The sequence below is a fragment of the Lampetra fluviatilis genome, chromosome 53, assembly GCF_964198595.1.
Source record: "Lampetra fluviatilis chromosome 53, kcLamFluv1.1, whole genome shotgun sequence".
NCBI lineage: Eukaryota > Metazoa > Chordata > Hyperoartia > Petromyzontiformes > Petromyzontidae > Lampetra > Lampetra fluviatilis.
In genome coordinates, this window is record NC_136327.1 from 5948109 (window position 1) to 5960308 (window position 12200).

General features: G+C 52.3%; 1 long non-coding RNA gene across 3 annotated transcripts in view; it reads right to left on the bottom strand.

Annotated features, from left to right (window-relative positions):
* LOC144949326 (uncharacterized) overlaps nucleotides 1-12200 on the bottom strand; it is a 54967-nt gene that overhangs the window by 18470 nt on the left and 24297 nt on the right. For all 3 annotated transcript variants that reach the window (XR_013640265.1, XR_013640266.1, XR_013640264.1), the window contains exon 3: nucleotides 6819-6981. This is a non-coding gene — a long non-coding RNA (uncharacterized LOC144949326). The remainder of the gene's footprint in view (nucleotides 1-6818; nucleotides 6982-12200) is intronic.

Here is a 12200-nt window from a genome sequence, read left to right on the forward strand (position 1 = left end):
GAGTGTGTCACTGCGCGCGTGTGTCACCGAGCGTGTCACTGCGCGCGTGTGTCACCGAGCGCGTGTGTCACTACGCGTGCGTGTCGCTACGCATGCGTCATCGTGTGTGTTGTGTCACTATGCGTGTGTCACCAAGCGTGTCACTACGCGTGTGTGTCACCGAGCGCGTGTGTCACCGCGTGTGTGTCGCTACGCATGCGTCACCGTGTGCGCTGTGTCACTATGCGTGTGTCACCGGTGCGATGTGTAACGTTCACCACTGGGGAGACAAAGGCGGCCGGGCGCGGTGCTGGCAACCCACCCCCTTCGAGTGGCGTGCCGGCCTTCATAGGTGCTCGCTAACAGCACTTGCCCCTACAGTTTGTTAAGGCTTCACGGGGGATCTTCGTCTTTTGTACGCGAGTCAAAGAACGTACGCGCACACACACAGAGATCTACGAAACATTCGCTTCAATAAATCTCCCGGCACGTGGCAGCAAAACGTCGGACATCGGGCCCAACAACGCGCGGCGCACAACCCCCGACAACGCACAGCGGACAGAAGCAGCAGCAGGAGAAGCAGCAGTAGAAGCAGCAGCAGAAGCAGCAGTACACGAGCGTGCAAGCCCTGTTCCGCAGCAGTGGGAGCTGTAGGGATCACACATCTCTCTCGGCAAGATGTTCACTCGTGGCTCAGCGTGGGCCCCGCATCCCGCACCGCAACCCAAACCACAGCCACCCAGCCACCCTTCGCGAAGCGGAACAGCGCTCAGGACTGGACCGTGCGTGGACAAAACAGAGCTCCACAGCTCATTGGATTCCTCCAGCGTCGAATTGAACATTCCCAGTCCGATTCGGGCGTCCCGCTCGGCTCGTCGTGCTGCTCTCTCGAGAGAGAGCCACGCGGCTCGCCTAAGGCGCCATGTCTCGTGCCCCAACCGCACGTCCTCACCCCCCCCCCCCACCACCACCACCACCACGTCGCACCCCCCCCTCGCCCTCTCTCCCCAACCCTCAACCGCCAACCGCATCACGGCCGGCCCAGCTGCGACAGACACCATGGGCAAAACAACAGCGGCCGGCGATTGCGAAATGTTTGAATCGCAATCGCCAAGTGGAGGGTTATGGACACGGAGTGTGGTGGTTGTGGTGGCGGTGACGGTGGCCATGGTGGCAGCAGCGCTGGTGGCAGTGTCAGCTGTGGTGGTGGTTGCGGTGTTGGCGGTGGTGGCAGTAATGGTGGAGGTGGTTGCGGTGTTGGTGGCGGTGGTAATGGGGGTGGTTGCGGTGGTTGCGGTGTTGGTGGCGGTAATGGCGGTGGTGGCTGTAATGGCGGTGGCGGTAATGGTGGAGGTGGTTGCGGTGTTGGTGGCGGTGGTAATGGGGGTGGAGGTGGTTGCGATGTTGGTGGCGGTAATGGCGGTGGTGGCTGTAATGGCGGTGGCGGTAATGGTGGAGGTGGTTGCGGTGTTGGTGGCGGTGGTAATGGGGGTGGAGGTGGTTGCGGTGTTGGTGGCGGTAATGGCGGTGGTGGCTGTAATGGCGGTGGCGGTAATGGTGGAGGTGGTTGCGGTGTTGGTGGCGGTGGTAATGGGGGTGGCGGTGGTTGCGGTATAGGCAGATATCGCTGGTTCACGCTCTGGGGGGTGGAGGGGGGTAGCAGGGAGTGGGGGGGGAGGGTGTCTGGGGGAGACAAAGGGGGTGGGGGTAGGAGCTGGGAATGGAGAACCCGCTTTCATAATTTGAATAATGTATGCCGCTAGCTGGCAGACAGCAGAGGCAGCGCGCACACACACGCACACACTCACACACGCACAAACTCACACACTCACACACACACGCGCGTACTTAAGCATGCACACACACACACACGCGCTCACACGCACGTACACAGACACACACACAGACACACGCACACACACAGACACACACACAGACACGCACAAAGACGCACACACATATCGCCTTAACAGACCAATGACGGCAGTGGTGGTGGTGATGGCGGTGGTGTCGGCGGTGACGGTGGTTGCGATAGCGGTGGTTGTGGTGATTGCGGTGGTCGGCGGCGGCGGTGGTTTATGGTGGCTGTAGAAGTGGCGGTGGTGTTGATGATGGCAGTGGCGGTAGTGGCGGTGGTGTTGGTGGTGGCGTTGGTGGTGTCGGTGCAGCTTTAGCCACTGGGCGGGAGGCCGGTGTCGTGATGGGGCGGCTCCGAGCCTCATGAATCGAGGAATGAAAACAGACCGGGTTGGAAGAGGTCACGTACACGTTATTTCTCCTTTTAACAAAACGTAGTACAATGCATAAGCGGCACGACACACGCTATATTTATACACACACACACGACACACGCTATATTTATACACACACACACGACACACGCAACATTTATACACACACATACACGACACACGCAATATTTATAATAGAAATGCATTCACGGGAAGATGAAGACGAAGAGGAAATCTCAACTGGCCAGGTTGACCCCCCCTTGGGCCGTTTCAAGGTCCGACGTCTGAACTTGCCGACCGGTCAGGTTTCGCTCTTTTCGGTGCTCATCGGCGAGTCGCGGACGTCGGCGTGGGTCGCCGAGAACAACATCGATCCGCTGCTGGGTGATGATTTCCCCCGTAGAATTATTCTCGTCGTTATCAAGAGCCATGATCCATCTACTGCTTCGTTGAAGGTCTTTCCATCGAGATATACGCGTGCGGCATCATCATCATCACCATGAACCACGATATATCCACTGCTGGATGGAAGCCTCCCCATACAGTTACACCGATCATCACCGACAGAGATGACCACTCTCGGCTGCTGGATGAAAATGTCCCCGCGCAGTTACACTCGCGCCCATTATCACGGGTTGTGATCGATCCGCTGCTGGATGACCGGTTGCGCGGCGGCAACGCGAGCCCATGTAACCGACGCCCACGCGTACGCAGCGAGAATGTCGTTCCCCGACGTTCGTTTGGCCGTCGACGCCGCTTCGACGTTGGGACCCGGCACGGTGCGGAGTTGCGTCACGGCGCCCGGAACTTGCCCGGCGGTGCAGCCGGCGCTTAGCGGCGCGCCGATCGCGACCATGTCGGCTCGTGCACCGGTAAAGTTGCCGAACAGTTCGCACGAGCTGTTAAATTATTATTCGATATATTTCTAAAGTAAAAATATCTAAAATAATTGTTGAAATATTCTTTTTTCGGTAAAGTCACGTAAAATTAATAAAAGTAAAGTCACGTAAAATTAATAAAAGTAAAGTCACGTAAAATTAATAAAAGTAAAATAAAATTTTTTTTTAAATCACGACGTTTCGGAGGCAACACAAGCTTTCGTCTTCAGGTGGACCCGTCACAGCACGCTTGCTGTATCAAGTAAAAAAAAAAAAGCTGTGATGGTTACACCTGAAGACAGAAGATTGTGTTGCCTCCAAAACGTCGTGATTTTTATTTTATTTTTATTTTACTTTTATTAATTTTAATTTTTTACCTACGTGACTTTACCGAAAAAACCTAAGAATATGAATCCTTGCAGTCACGAAAGCTTCAAATCTAGAATTGTTGAAATTTGGACTTATAAATGAACCCGATGACGGATGACCGCGCGAGTTTCTTTTTGTTTAACCAGGCGGGTGAGTTCAAGAGGCCAGGAGAGAGACGTTTAGCACGGTCGGATACGTACTGTGCGAAAGAAGTTCAACGCACGTGCATACGCGCGTGCCCACTGGAACTCGTGGCACGGCGATGTTGATTCTAAATGCGAAGGCAAAAAGCGGAGGACCCGGAGAAAAATCCACGCGACCACTCTAAATATACAGCAGCAGGCGTCAGGGTTTGGATCGAACCCACGACCTTCTGCGTAGCAGGCGGGGTAGTTAACATCTCGCCACCACGGGGTGCCTGATGAACACGATTAGTGTTAGTGAGGCTCACATGCCCCCTACTCTTAGGTTTTTTCGGTAAAGTCACGTAGGTAAAAATAAATAAAAATAAATATAAAATAATAGAAATAATAGAAATAATAATAGAAATAAAATTATAAATCAGTGATTTATAATTAATAATAATAGCATTTTTTTTTATAAATCAATGATTTATAATTTAATTTCTATTATATTATTTTTATTATTTATTTATTTATTTTTACCTACGTGACTTTTCCGAAAAAACCTAAGAGTATGAATCCTTGCAAGTCACGAAAGCTTCAAATCTAGAATCACATGCCCGTGTGGCTGCGTTGTGACTTTCAATTGGTACGAGGGGAAAGGGGTGTTCAGTTGATTGTAAACGCAGAGATCAAGGAATATAACGACGGACTGAGGTCGTTCGTCTCCCCGAGTCCAGTCTTCTGTACTTAGGATGATTTACAAATTCGTTTTTGAATTCGACTTAATAATTTACGTTCCTACGTCGGCAGCAGCAGGAGCAACAACAGCAACAACGCGCTCACGCTCGCCCCGTTTTACATAAAAATAAATATTCCAACGAGACTGGACTTCGCGATTGAACGTAGTGGTGGTAGATTAACGCGCATTGCACTACCCCCCACAACTCCGCTCGCCGAATGCTTTTCGAACGACCGTACGCGAGTTTGCGAGAATTTCCCAAACCGCCAATTTGGATTCCCGTGCGCGGTAAATCGTCGACGCGACCGCGGCCGGCACACCGACGGTGCCGATCGACGCTCACGACGGCGGCGGCGAGGTCACGAAGGATTCACCCCCCTACTGGACACCTGTGGGAAAAAAGAGCTTGATAGTTCATCGGATTCCTCCGGTATGAATATATATTCCGACTCTGACGCTTGATCGTCGTCGCAATCGTCTTACTTTCAACGAAATAAAATCACGCTTTTGGAAGTTTGCCGCTCTTTTGCGCGAAAAATCCGGTGGGGGAGGGGGGGGGAGTTTGTGTGTCCATTTCTGCGTTAAAAAGAGCGGTACGTGGAGGAAAATATTAATTAATGAAACATTATTTTTTTTTACATTTTTGTTTAATTCCAATGATATTCGTTTTGCGAGATTGGGCAACGTTACGCGGCTGCGAATTGTTGCCGTTGCGTAAATAAAAACGGCGGGGGAGGTGTTTATACGTGAACGGTGACTAAAAGTTCCGTCTGATAAATGTTTTTAATAATGTGCGACGTGTGTGTGCGTGTGCGTGTGTGTGTGTGCGTGTGCGTGCCTGTGTGCAGGTGTACGTGCTTACGTGTGTGCATGCGTGCGTGTGTGCATGCGTGCGTGTGTGTGCATGCGTGCGTGTGTGTGCATGCGTGCGTGTGTGCATGCGTGCGTGTGTGCATGCGTGTATGCGTGTGTGTGTGCATGCGTGCGTGTGTGCATGCGTGCGTGTGTGCATGCGTGCGTGTGTGTGCAGGGGCGAGCGGCAGTGTAGCGGTCAGCACGCTGCACTACAAACTCGGCAAAGACCCGAGTTCGATTCCCGCTCACGCCCACCAACACCGGGCCTCCCCTAGCTCGACTCAGCCTCAAATGAGTTACCTGGTGCGTTGCGTAAACATCGCCACTGGGGAGACAAAGGCGGCCGGGCGTGGTGCTAACCACCCACCACCTCTGCCGTGCCGCCCATCACAGGTGCTGCTCGCTAACAGCACTTGCCCCAACAGTCTGTTAAAGGCTATACGGGGGATCTTTGTCTTTGTGTGTGTGTGGAATTGCCCCAGAATAACCGTACGGAGTCAGTACGACCGCCGTTCTGCCGAAAATTGGACGGGGCAGAATTTACGCCCCACGATCTCCTTGTGCGAACGCTTCCCATCGCCATCTGCCTGCTAGCACCGTAGCTAAAAAGCACGCAAAGCACGTGAATGAAAAGCAACGGCAAACCACCCCCCCCTCGCCCCCCCCCCCCAACAATGATCCCGCACAAAACCCGATGGTTGCGAGAAACGTTGAAAGCAAGCGAAGCACAAAAACGAAAAGCTGGTGAAAAAATATTCCAAGGGAACGTTCACGAAAAATTTACATAATTTTTTTTTTTATCGCAGCACCCCCTCCCCGCCCCCCCCGCCCCCCCGAAAACCTGGCGGTATAATCCACTCACGGACGCAACGGGGAAAGGGGCGGGGGTGGGGGGGGGGTCGCACGCACGCGCTCAGATATCGCGTCGCACGCCTTTAATTAAAAATAAATAACGCCACGACGGCTTCCGTGATACGACGATGGAGATCGAGAAGAGGTGGAGGGGGGGGCGGACAGGACGCGGGGAAATCTACAAACTGCGGTAATTGAGCGAGCGGCGTTGGCCTGGGCAGAATTTGCGCGCCGCGCTGCCGCCTAACGATAACGAGAGAGGCACGACAGAAAATGGCCTCCGAGCGTTTAATATTCATGTTGTCGGAGCGAGCTTGGGGGGGGGGGGGGGCGCGTGAGCGGTGAGCGTGCGGGAGAGTGTGCGGGACAGAGAGAGGGACAGAGATCGGTGAGCGAGTGGGACTGTGAGCGGAAGAGCGAGAGGGATAGCAAGCGGGACAGCGCACGGGACAGTGAGCAGGACAGTGAGCAGGACAGCGAGAGGGACAGCGAGCGGGACAGCGAGCGAGACAGCGAGAGGGACAGCGAGCGGGACAGCGGGCAGGAGAGCGAGCAAGACAGCGAGCGAGACAGCGAGCGGGACAGTGAGCGGGACAGCAAGAGAAACATCGAACAGGACAGCGCGCAGGACAGCGAGCGGGACAGCGGGCAGGAGAGCGAGTGGGCGGTACGAGCGACGACCGAGGTGTGTGCCAGTACCTCCCCATCCGCTCCCCAGCCTCAACGGCACCATCGCTCCGATGCCCCCCCCCCCCATCCCCCCCCCCCCCATCCCCCCCCCCCCACTCACCGCGTCGCCGTCGCCACTCCTGAACCCCACCCCTCGCTCGCTTCTTCTTTCTTCTTCATCGTCGTCGTCGTCGTGATCGTTGCCATCCTTGGCACGGCGTTCGCTCGATCGTCCCCGCGATGTTCCTCCCGCTGTCTGCGACCTCCTCCTCTGCGCGAAGGAGCTGTAAAAAAAAAATGTAAATTTTTTTTTAATTAATATCAAGAGCCGCTAAAAAATGTTTTTTGCCATGCGATACACGCGCAGGAGTGACGACCGCACTACGGTACTTGACTGCTCACGGCGAGCGAATTATGCGGGGAATGTAAGCAATATAATTATCCGATCGAAGCGGGATCGCGAATCTTGGAATTCTACTAAAACATCGGTGTGACCCAAGCGCCACCCCCACCCGCCACCGCCACTACCCTTTATTCAATCTTTGTTACAAAAATTCAACAGCCCGAACAAAACTGACCGCAGTTTAGAGGCATTCCAGGAGGTGGAAATGTTAACTTCTGCCAGTAAGCGATGCTATAGCCATGAAAAAAATCGTAAACCGTAAAAAAAAAGCACGTTTTTTTTTTTTACAAATCGCAATTTCCTCCGTTTCTTTCTGAATCGGCGAACGCAACTCTCTCGGCCTTTTCGCCAAATTGTCGACGCGATACGGCTACGGCCGCTGCGTGAAAACCCCGGGAAAAATAAAATAAAAACAGCAACAACGACGCACGCCGACGACGACGGCCAACGTAGCCCCAACGCGCGCGCGCGCGCACACACGGGATACAAATACAAAATAATAAAATGTCAAAAATGTTATAGAGTAAAAAAAAAATTCCGCGATTTTTCTAAATAACCGCGATCATTAAAATATGCATGTGGTGTTGCGCATCAGAGCGACTTTCAAAAAAATCACAGTGACGGGTTTACGCCACGTACGTGCGCACACACGCAGACGTACATACACACACAGACATACACACACAGACATACACACACGTACAGACGTACACACACAGACGCACACACAAATACAGACGCGCACAGATGTACACACGTACACACACACATACAGACGCGCACAGATGTACAGTCGTACACGTACACAAAACAGAGACAAAGATCCTCCGCATAGCCATAACAGACCGTTGGGGTAAGTGCTGTTAGCGAGCACCTATGAAGGCGGACACGGCACACAAGGGTCTGACCCAGGACAGGCCCACAAATGGTGCAAATATTCACCACTGCTCATTGGCCGTTAGCCGGAATCCAACTCGGGTAGACGGATTTGTAGCACGACGCGCTAACCAATGGGCCACTGCTCCTCATGCACGCAAACACACACAAACGTGCAGACGCACACACACACACACGTACACAGCACACGCAAGGCGCCTAACTTAACAGTTTCATTTATTTAATTATTCCTGGATATCGGAACTGAGGGCAACAAGAAACACCAAGCTCAACGCCGTCTCGTTTACGCGGAGTTTTCGCGACGCCTGCATCTCCACCACGGTCCCCATGCCCCCCCCCCCCTCCTCCTCCCCTTCTCGTCATCAACAACCCCCTGGGGGCTCGCGTGGATCACGAACCGAGGACTTGGGGGGGCCCCCCCGCCCCCCCCCCCCAAAAGCCGTCTCCGCGGAGAAGCCGGTTGTCACGCGACCTCAGTCCCCCGCGCGGAGTCAGCGTCGTTCCAAAAACGTCGAACCTCCACACCACGCGCAAAGGGGGCGCGGCGCGGTTCGTCCCAGCGTCATCTCCCGTTGGCAGCGGATCGGATTTTCTATTTGACGGCGGCGGTGGCGGCGATGGTGGGGAGGATGATGATGTGGAAAAAATAAATCTTCCCCATCCACCACCCCGCCGCCGACCGCGTATTTTGAGATTTCTACGAAAGCGGACGTCCGAGCCAAGAAAATAAATACATATATATATATAAAACATTTGGAAATAATCCGGGCACGTTTATATTTTTTTGTTATCTCGTCCCGACGGCTGCGAATAATTTTATAAATAATTGCCACGCGAATATGCGCACGTTTGCGCGTGCTTGCGTGCGCGCGCGAGCGCGTGTGCGCGTCGCTGGCAGCTGACGGTTGCGTCCGTGTATACGAAACGAGTGTAGTTTTTCGCATGCTAATTTCTACGCAGAATTATCGCAGGCTTCCCCCCCCCCCAATCCCCCAACCAGCTCACAGCACCACCACCCTCCTGCCCCCCCACCCACCACCCCACCGAACAAAACAAAACGTGGGACACGGCAGCGGCGGTGGGGGACAGAAGGGGGGGGAGCGACGGAGCTCGGCGTGGGCGAGAAAACGGGGGAAAGGGAAATGAATGGATTCTTACGGGTGAAATACACCGCATGCAAATTAAGCGACGATGACAACGGCGGTGACGCCGAGGCTGCTGCTACCGCAGCCGCCAGCACCGCCGAGGCACGGCGGCCATTTGTAATTTCTGGAGGCATCCGCGGCCACGGAGACCCGATGGATCGCGCGAGCTCTCCCGCTCCGCTTTCGTCCGAGGCTTGGCGATCGGATCCGCTGGGAAGGCGATCGTGACGATCGTCGTCGTCGTCGTCATCGTTATCATCATCGTAATCGTTCTCATCGTCGTCATAATCATCATCATCGTGACCGTCGTCATTGTCGTCATCATCGTTTTGGTCATCGTCAGCTGGTTCCAATCGTTGGGGCTGGTTTGGTCCGAAGTAACGAATGCTTCTTTTCGTTCTCGGCTAATTTTCGAAAGCGAAAGCGACGCCCCCGTCTACCGAATTCAACAACGAGGGTAATTCACAGCACCGTGCCAATCCACCACGAGATGAATAATTCCACCCCCCTCCCCCCCATAATACACGGGGTGGGGGGAGGGGTGGGGAATTAATTTGACCATACTTCACCACGCTGATCACAGCAGCTTGGTGAAGTGTTGGAGGTGGGGGCCCAGGTCCTATCGTTTGGGAATTGCAGAGGTCTTCCATTTCCTCGCCGAGGGGACCGTGCATCGCCGAGGGGGCCGAGCGTCGCCACGAGCGGTTTGGCACCGCGTGACTGAAGGGACCATTTATTAAATTCGCTGAACCTCCCAGGCTGTGCGCTGCGATATGCAAATGTGACAAACGAGAAGCGTTCCAGGAGGCGTCGTTTGCGGACACAGAGGAATTACTAACATCAGCAGCAAAAAAAAAGTTATTTTTTTTTTTTCACCGTGATGTTCCAAAAAAATTGGGTAGTATCACTCGATGTAAATTAATGTGAAGAATTTTTTTTTTTTTACCGTGATGTTCCAAAAAAATTGGGTAGTATCACTCGATGTAAATTAATGTGAAGATTTTTTTTTTTTTACCGTGATGTTCCAAAAAAATTGGGTAGTATCACTCGATGTAAATTAATGTGAAGAATTTTTTTTTTTTTACCGTGATGTTCCAAAAAAATTGGGTAGTATCACTCGATGTAAATTAATGTGAAGAATTTTTTTTTTTTTACCGTGATGTTCCAAAAAGATTGGGTAGTATCACTCGATGTAAATTAATGTGAAGATTTTTTTTTTTTTACCGTGATGTTCCAAAAAGATTGGGTAGTATCACTCGATGTAAATTAATGTGAAGAATTTTTTTTTTTTACCGTGATGTTCCAAAAAAATTGGGTAGTATCACTCGATGTAAATTAATGTGAAGAATTTTTTTTTTTTATCGCGGCGGTTGCATTTGCATTTAACGGGAGCGGACTTTCCTCGGGAAGGGACGCAGGAGGCGACGGTGGCAATTAGAGACCAATTAGCGCGCGGCAGCATTCGTCCGCGATAAATCGGCCTAAATTAAGCACGAGACGTTGCCTCCCGATTGGTCGGTGGGACGTGAGGCTTTTCATAGAAAAAAAAGTAACAATTTTTTTCAGCGCTGTCGTGTAATATTTCACCGACCGGCGATGCAAAAACGCACGCGAAGAATTTCCTTCGCCGCTGCCGCCACCATCGTTAGCGACAAAACGAGGCCTCGACGGCCGCCACCATCTCCGCGGGATTTAGAAAAATTCAGCCAACGGAGCCTTATTTAGGCCACAGGGAGAGAGAAGGCGCGTACCCGCTTAACGAACAAAATGGTGACGTATTGTTAGACGATATTTAAAAGCGGCGGGTGCCTGGTTGATACAATACTATTACGTCTCTCCACCCCCGCTTTGACGTAATTTCACAAATACGTCGTCATGTTATTATTATTACCACTACCTCGGGGCGCTGCGGTGGCGAAATGTTAACTCCCTCGCCTGGTATACAGGAGGTCGTGGGTTCGAGCCCGACCCTGATGCCTGTAAATGGTCGCGTGGAGTTTTCTCTGGGTCATCTGCTTTTTCCCTCCACATATAGAATCGACATCACGCGTTTAGAATATTTGGCTGCTATAAATGTCCACAGGATGATAAGCCACTTCGTTGAACTTTCATTTGTGGCCAAGTCACTTCTGAAAAAGCTGGATTTTTCGCTGGGTCATCCGCTTTTTCCCTCCGCATTTAGAATCGACATCACGCGTTTAGAGTATTTGGCTGCTATAAATGTCCACACGATGGTAAGCCACTCTTGTTGAACTTTCATTTGTGGCCAGGTCACTTCTGAAAAAGAGCTATATTGCTCAATGGGCCTTAACTGGCAAAATAAAAAAAGAATTTGCAGTTTGTTTGATTTGCGTCGCCTCAACCCAAACTTGCGTCGCTGACAGCCTCGTCCGTCAGTTCTCGTTATCCATCGCCTCTCAGCCTTCGCCTCCACCAACTAACCCTGGAAATCGCTTCCTTTGACGTTGCTTCGATGTTCGTCATCGCACCGTTCAGGAACGCGTCCCCCCCCAACGTAAAGTATGCACGTTGAACTTCTTTTGCACCGTACGTAGCCAACCGTGCTCATCGAAGACTTTTCTAAAAAGGCGGCCTTCCCCGAAAGTTTTCCACGAGTGGACAACTGCGTCATAAAAAAAATGTACCGACGCAAAAAGAAATTCCAATGCGCGGTTTGGTCTACGTCGAGACAAGGTTTTTGCGGATGTCACGATCGTCAAAACCCACGTTGAGATCCATTCGGCGACAAAACACAAGGCCGAAGGCCGGACAAACATTTTCCCTGCAAGTGCCGCGCGACCGTAACTCGCTATCCGGTTTACATTTTGATAAAAGGATTCGGTTTATTTTTCATCGTCGCTCCGAGCCCTCCTCGATCCACTCGGAGAGTTTCGCCGCCGATTGGCAATAAAATTCGAGGCCGTTTTAATCTTTCCCGTTTTGCGCTGGAAAGTTCCCACGACCCTTGGCTGCGGCAGTGCGCGTATTATTGCAATTTACATCTTGCGATAACACGCAAAGATCTCCACCCCCCCCCCCCCCCCGCGTCGACTATAAC